Consider the following 7,263-nt stretch of genomic DNA (forward strand, 5'->3'; position numbering starts at 1 on the left):
AAGAAGCTGAAGCTCAGAGGAGTTAGAGAATTTACGTAAAGCCTCAAAACTAGAATGTGTCAGGATACTAATGTGCACTTGAAATTTCAGCACAAAGTTCCTTTCATAAGAATGTGATACAGAAACCAAATGTTTTCTTCTGTACTTATAGAACCAAAAGAACCAAAAAATGATAAATTCAAGTCATTTTAAAGACAGATAAGGAAGTCAAAGCTCAGGAGAATTTAAGTTATGAAGACTATCAACTTTCTTCAATTTTTCTTCTCTTCATGGATTTCTATTCTCTATTTATGAGAATAGGAAAGCTGAAAGAATCCATGAGAAGTTAAAAACAAAATACACCTCCCCTGTTAAAAGCTGGGGTGGAATCAAGTATCTCCTATCACTGTTACTCTTCCAACAACTATTACAGAATGGATCCTGAGTGACTACATATTAAGTAGCATAGAGTTTCCCCCAATGGATAATTGTTGGACATCCAGTCTTCACACCCTCATTCTAGATTCTTTCTCTTCATAAAAAGTCACAAGACATATTATGGCTGAGCAGCTTGAGTTTGCCCAGAAGGTGTCTCTATGCCAGACAGTGATTTTCTCGCTGACCTCCTCTTGCTGGCATTTTTATTGCCTAAATAGTAGTTTTGTGGTTCACAGTTCAAGAGCCAATGACACAACTGCAGTTATACTTTAAGATTTTCAGATATGACAGACTACCTCCACTCAAGTGGACAATAGCTTCCACACACCCGATAAAGCTCTGCCCCATGATAGTTTTATGTAAGAGGAAAGAGGCAGAATGGGTGTGCTTAGGAATAATGCCATGCATTCAAATACCATCAAGATATATTATGTATATATTTTTCAACTAAATGCAATCATTATTATTGTTAATGTTTTATACTGTCTTGCTTTTTATTTTCTCACCCCATACAAACATGAGTCCTTGACACCCAATCAGGTTGACTGGAAAAGGAAGGCTCAAATCATTATCTTCATAAGTGTAGACCTATTCTATAAAAGAATGAAGTTAGAAGATAATAGTGCAAAAATCAAAATATAAGCAACAAGTATGAACAACACCTGGTAAACAGTTTATAATGCTGAATTTCTATACCAGAGAAAATTTATATTCAAGATGACAAAGCTATTAAAGAAGAAATATTTATGGATCTCAGCCATGGATGGATCATGAGGTAGGGAGGAAGGGCAAATATTCTTTAGACAGGACAGAAAGTAACAGAAAAGTATTTCTACCTCAACAACTTTTTGAGGGAGTTGAGCTCAGGAAACAGATTTCTGATGGACTAGTATTTGGGTCAGCCAAACAATCAACAAGGGGTAATCAGGGGAGGCCATTTCGTCCTTCATTCTGTTGGAGGCAAAACTGTGTTGATGTATAAATGTGCCTCCTGGATTCCAATTGTTGTTCTCACTCAGCAATGAGGCATGAAGCCTGGGAAACCACAGATATTTGGATCTAAGAAGGTATTTTATTTCCCCTCTCCAGGGCTGTAGAGTGGAAAATACACAAGGGCACTCTATCTTAGTCTTGCAAATTCTCATAGACATATAACCTTCTTCCTCTGAGCTTCAACTTCATCAACTTGATCTGTACATAATTCTATTATCAAAAAGAGCTCCCTGATATATACATCCCAGGCCAGGAAGAAGATAGGTGGATTTTGTCCCTTCTCATAGGCCACACATCTCATCTTTTTAGCTTTTTAGGTGCCAGAAATAGGCCATCTTGAAGTAAAGCAGCAACAATCTCTTTGTCTATTTAGCTTTTATATATGCTTTGTTTGAGTAAATTTCTCACTGAAAAGAAGTAAAATGGACCTCATCCCATCTAACACACACACATACACACACACACACACACACGCACACACACACACACACACACTTTTTTCCCCCTGAAATCTCCATATCATCTTAATTCCTTCAGGACTGAGTCAATCCCAATCTCTTTGAGGCAGATAGTGGGGGGCGGGGTGAGACCGAGCAATGAATTCAGGGTTTCCCAGCATGGTTTTTACTTTCCTGAATCCTTAGAGACCTCCCTCCACAACTTTTTTCCCAGCTGTAGTTGGAAGCTGTAACAGATCCAGAGACCATTTTAGAACCTCATTTGTATTGTCCTGACACTTAGGAATCCAGTTTCTGTTACAGGGATGTCATCAAAGTTGGTGGGCTCAAAACATGACCTACTTTTTAAAACCCATCTGTTAGGAGCCTATAGATTTTCTTGGTTTGTTTGTTTCAGGCTGTCTAGAGAAAGAGCAACAGCAACGTTCTCACTTTCCAAGCCCACCCCCAAATAATGACGAACTGAATGCTCACCAGGAAGGAATCCAATACCTTCCAAATACGCAGCAGGCAACAAACAAACAAACAAAATTAATCTGGAGGGTGAAGAGTGAGGGCAGGAAGTAGTATTCAGTTTAATTTATGCACATCTAGGTTATTTCCCACTCCAGACAAGACAGCAGCTTTAGAAAGCAGATCACAAGATCTACCAGTTACCCGGCCAAGCTTTTGCCACTGTGGGCTCACAAGGTTATGCTTCCCTCCAACAATGAGGTTCGCTATACTTTGCAGACCAAGAAGAGAGATTTGGGGACTGCAGGCTAAAGGTAATTAACTCCTCCTTAACATAACCCCCTACTGCCCTGGGATAGTAGCTCTTCAACAGCCCTCTCCGTTGATTCTCCCCTGGCTCAATGGCTAGATGTGTGCATGTGCCAACACATACAAAATGAAACCTCTATGTTCCCCAAAGATGATCATTCCTGAATTGGAGGAAAGCTACAAATAGAGAGAGTGAACAGGAATGAAGGAGGGAGGGAGACAGAGAGGGAGACAAAGAGGAGGGAGACAGAAAGGGGGAGAGGGAAGAACAGAGGGGAGGGGGAAGGCAGGAATTAAAAACAGGATATTAATAGATAATGACTATTTAGCTAAACCCTTCATCTCTACCTAAAATCCAGATACCAGATTCCATTAACATTCAATTTCATGTCAAGTGGACCCCAGCCCAGTTTTAGATACTGACTCAGTAGTTCACTGTAATATGGTTCAGGAGACTATTTTAGCATCTTTTAATTAAAGCCCAGCCCCCTCATGTTCTTGCTTCTAATCTGCAAGTCTGTAGAGAATCTTCCTTCTCTACAACTGACCCCACACTCCACTTTACTCTTGCCACTCTTACGATTAAAACCTGCCAGGGGCTGGCTCTGCGTGGCCCACTGGAAAAAGTTCAGGGTTCATGGCCTGACATAAAAGGCGCTCTGTGCCTGGCTCAGATCTTCAATTTCAAGCTTATGTTTACTGTGCCTCAATGTGGATGCTCACAGAATGGCTCTTCCCCCTCTAGGATTATATCTCTATTCTAAGTGAGAAGGAACGTGGAAGGGAATATGAAATGAAAGGTGGTACCTGTACCAGGAAAACAAAAATGTTGCCAGAAATCCCTGAAGCACATTCATTTATATCTTATTGGCCTCAAGTGTTCACAGTGCCACCAACAGCTGCAAAGGCATTCGGGAAGGCAAGTAATTCCCAAAAGACAACTGCAGTTCTGACAGTGAAGAGGAAAGGGAGGATGGTTACTGGGTAGGCGAATTGCAGTGTCTCCCAAAGAGCCCCAAACCAATACTTCCAAGAAGTACGATGTACTTTGGTGACAAGTTAGACAAATACAATGATGCAGAGCCAAGTTCTATAGAGTAGCCTATGAAATTCCAGAGGATTTTGTTATAGCAAGCCAACCCTAGACAGATGGGGTATCAACTATACCAAACCATTTCATCTAAATATAAATATGTTTTGTAATCTTTGTGCTCTCCTTTCTGAGTTCTGAGACCAAATCATGAACTGTTAAGAAACAGAAGGTGATACACTAAAGGGGTTAAGGTACTAGAACCCTGACTAGTTAGCTATTCTTTCTAATTAACTTAGTTCAGGGGGAAAAAATTAATATCAAAATTATCCAACATTTTAGCAAACAGCTTAAGCCCAGGCACAGTAAGCTGACTGATATTTTTGCGTTGAGTCAAGCAAAAATCACACCAATATTTGCATAGCCTCAGTCTGCAGGCAAAGAATCAGAACTGATATAGATCCCTTTCTACGTGAGAATCTGCATGAAAATGGAAAATAAACGCAAGGGTGGTATTTTTTAAAATTTTCTCAGTTGCTTTCAGATAGGTCAACTCTAGAGGTTTGGATGGATGGAAACAATTGTCTTTGCGACCCAGTCCAAGACCTGAGTGAGTCACATTCTCTAAGAACTCTGGTAAATGAAGCTGGACTGTTGCCGGGAGAAGGAAATGGGAGTTTTTTTCATAAGTACACTGAAACACCTGACAGCATTTCTTAAAGAAACTAAGGAAAAGTCTCTCCTGGGCTTGGCACCAGCCGAGAAGCTTCCCTTCCTTCTTCCACTTTGTCACCAGTGTCTACCCATTTGGGCTGGTGCCACTTTTTGGTAACTTTACTTTTGGCTTCTGCACTATCTTCTGTTTAAAATGTAAGCTCCCAGAGTTCTGTGGGGTTTGTTTTAAGTTTAGCATGCTTCTGAGCCAACCCCAAAGATAAGTGTTCCATGCCCATATCTGAAGAAACGGCAGCTCCCAGGCACGGTCCAGGGACTCAGCCTTCCCGAGCTGCATCTTGAGACTGACTTGCCGTGTGGGCTTCAAGACAAGGCAATTCGTCTCTCTCCTTCCATTCATTCATCTCTGAAGTGGGAATAATTGCAGCCGTCCGCACTTACAGCACCATTTCCTTTGTCATTAAATATTTGTGTCACATGCATGACACAGAGTTGGAGCTGTACAGGCTCCACCAGACAGACGTTGTCTCTGGCTTTAGAGAGCTTTCATGATGCAAAAGACAGGCAGAATCTCAGTACATAAGTACAGGGCCGGAGAGTGAATATTTGTGTGAGTGAATGACCGTGTGTGTGTGTGTGTGTGTGTGTGTACGCACGCGCACGCACTGAAGACCAAAAGCTGAAACCACATCTTGTTTGCCATCTTTCTTTGATGTTAGGTGAGCTCTGGCCATTAATATACGGAAATATATTTGAATTTCAAAGCCTCTGGATTTCACACTACAGCATAACCAGATTCCATCTCCTTTTCTACTTGCATAAAGAGCATTCACTCCCATATGCCCAGAAGGTATTCACATAACAGGTACGGGAGATACGCCCCTCAGAAGAACACACAGCAAACCTTCACAGCACCAACGAGATTCTCATGTGCTGGTGTTACTAAGCGTATAATAGCTCTACGGCATTATTGTTGGCGGTAGGGTCAACGTGTGAAACTGAATTATAATCGCTCTTGCTGCTAAGAAAACACTTTCTCTGGGAGAAGAAGGCATTTAGAGAAGTGGTAAGCAAGAGGACACAGAATGAAAGTCACCGTGTTGGGGCACCTGGGTGGCTCAGTCGTTAAGCGTCTGCCTTCGGCTCAGGTCATGATCCCAGGATTCTGGGATCGAGCCCCGCATCAGGCTCCCGGCTTGGTGGGAAGCCTGCTTCTCCCTCTCTCACTCCCCCTGCTTTTGTTCCCTCTCTCGCTGTGTCTCTCTGTCAAATAAAAAAATACAAAATTTAAAAAAAAAAAAAAAAAAGAAAGAAAGTCACCGTGTTATAATCTGTACCCAGCTATGAAACTCCAGCCCTTCCCATTAACCTTGTGTCAATCTGTATTATTAAGAGACAGTCAATTATGTGAGGTACATTATAATTTTTTTTTTTCTTTTTGAGTGAGCCATAGTTGGAAGTTTTCATCTGGGCCCTAGCTGTGTTTCCCTTGTTTGCTTAATCTGGGCTTTTGGTCTTCCTGAAAGATGAAAGCCTGCCATTTTAGCCTCCATGCCTCATAATATGTGCGTTAAACTCAGCACTGCCTCATTATTTATTAATGTCAAGTTATTATACTTCAGGGGAGGATGGGGGCTGGAGCCGCAATGGTGACAGATGTTCCAACAGATCAGCTTATATAATGAGAAGTTGGGCCAAATCTGTCGAAAGAGGTGTTTTTTTAAAAAACACCCTGACTTCAAAGAAATGAGCTGTGGCATCTGTAACATCTATGGAGCCGTGCCAGTGGACACGAGTGCGTGTGCAGCCGGGGGGCACAAGTCATGCGATTATTGGAGCTTGTAGTGCAGTGACTGGAACAACATCTGGGCTGCAGCAAGCTGGCCAGGACATTTAAAAAGAGCTCCTGCGGTGCCTCAAACTTTGATTTTACAGAGCTGTGGGGAAAGAAACAGGCTGCATTCAGAGCTCATGTGTTTTGGCTCACACATTTCATCCTCGGTCACCGCAGAGGGCCCCACTCAGCCGGGGAACCTGAGGGACACTGTTGGACCGTCATTCTCTGTCCACTCGGGCTCTGAGGATTTGCACTGCGGGCCTGGGCAGGTGAGCCCCCCAAAGAGTATAAAAATAAGAAATGCCTCTTGCCAATCCATGAACATGACACTTATTCTTTCTCAGCAAGAAACTCTCAAGAGAGGCATTTGTGCAAGAACTTGACACTTATCAGTTGGTTTTGGGTAGTATGCCATTTGGAAACAAAATAGCATATTGTATGTGCGGGTGTAGCAAGGAGTGGGAAGACTGTGTCCTATAGCTGAGAATTAAGACTATCCATTCCTAGTGCCACAGTTTCCCAGTAACAATTTCCAGCATCACGATGTTTCAAAACACTTTTTCCATTTCCCTTCTAGAATATTCATTTGTTCAACAAATATTACTGTGAAACTACCATGTGTGACATAGAACAGACAGAGTACTGGACAGAGAGAAGGTCTGGGAAATGAACTGGTGGTAAGGGAGCCTCACTTCTGCTCAGATGACTTGGAAAGCATTTATGAGGCGCTCGGGAAACTCTAAAATTCTCCAGCCTAGTGCAAGAGGCGGAAGAGCAGGATAACGAGGAACGTGGTTCCTGAAGCCAGAACTCTTGGGTGCAAATCCTGACTTTGCCACCCACAGGTTGTATGACCTTGGGTATATTATTTAATCCCTCTTTGATATGCAGTGTCCAGGTGATGGAGGTGATAATAATAGCATTAATAACATAGTATAGAGGTTCATTAGGAGCAAATATGTCAAATTATGTATCATGCATTTAGAATTCTACTTGGCACACAGAAAGTATTATGTAAGTAACTGCTCCTTTAAAACACATGTATGCGCGTGCGCACGCGTACACACACACACACACACACACACACACAC

This window comes from Enhydra lutris, unplaced genomic scaffold (assembly GCF_002288905.1).
Source record: "Enhydra lutris kenyoni isolate GAN:26980312 unplaced genomic scaffold, ASM228890v2 scaffoldscaffold17, whole genome shotgun sequence".
Classification (NCBI taxonomy): domain Eukaryota; kingdom Metazoa; phylum Chordata; class Mammalia; order Carnivora; family Mustelidae; genus Enhydra; species Enhydra lutris.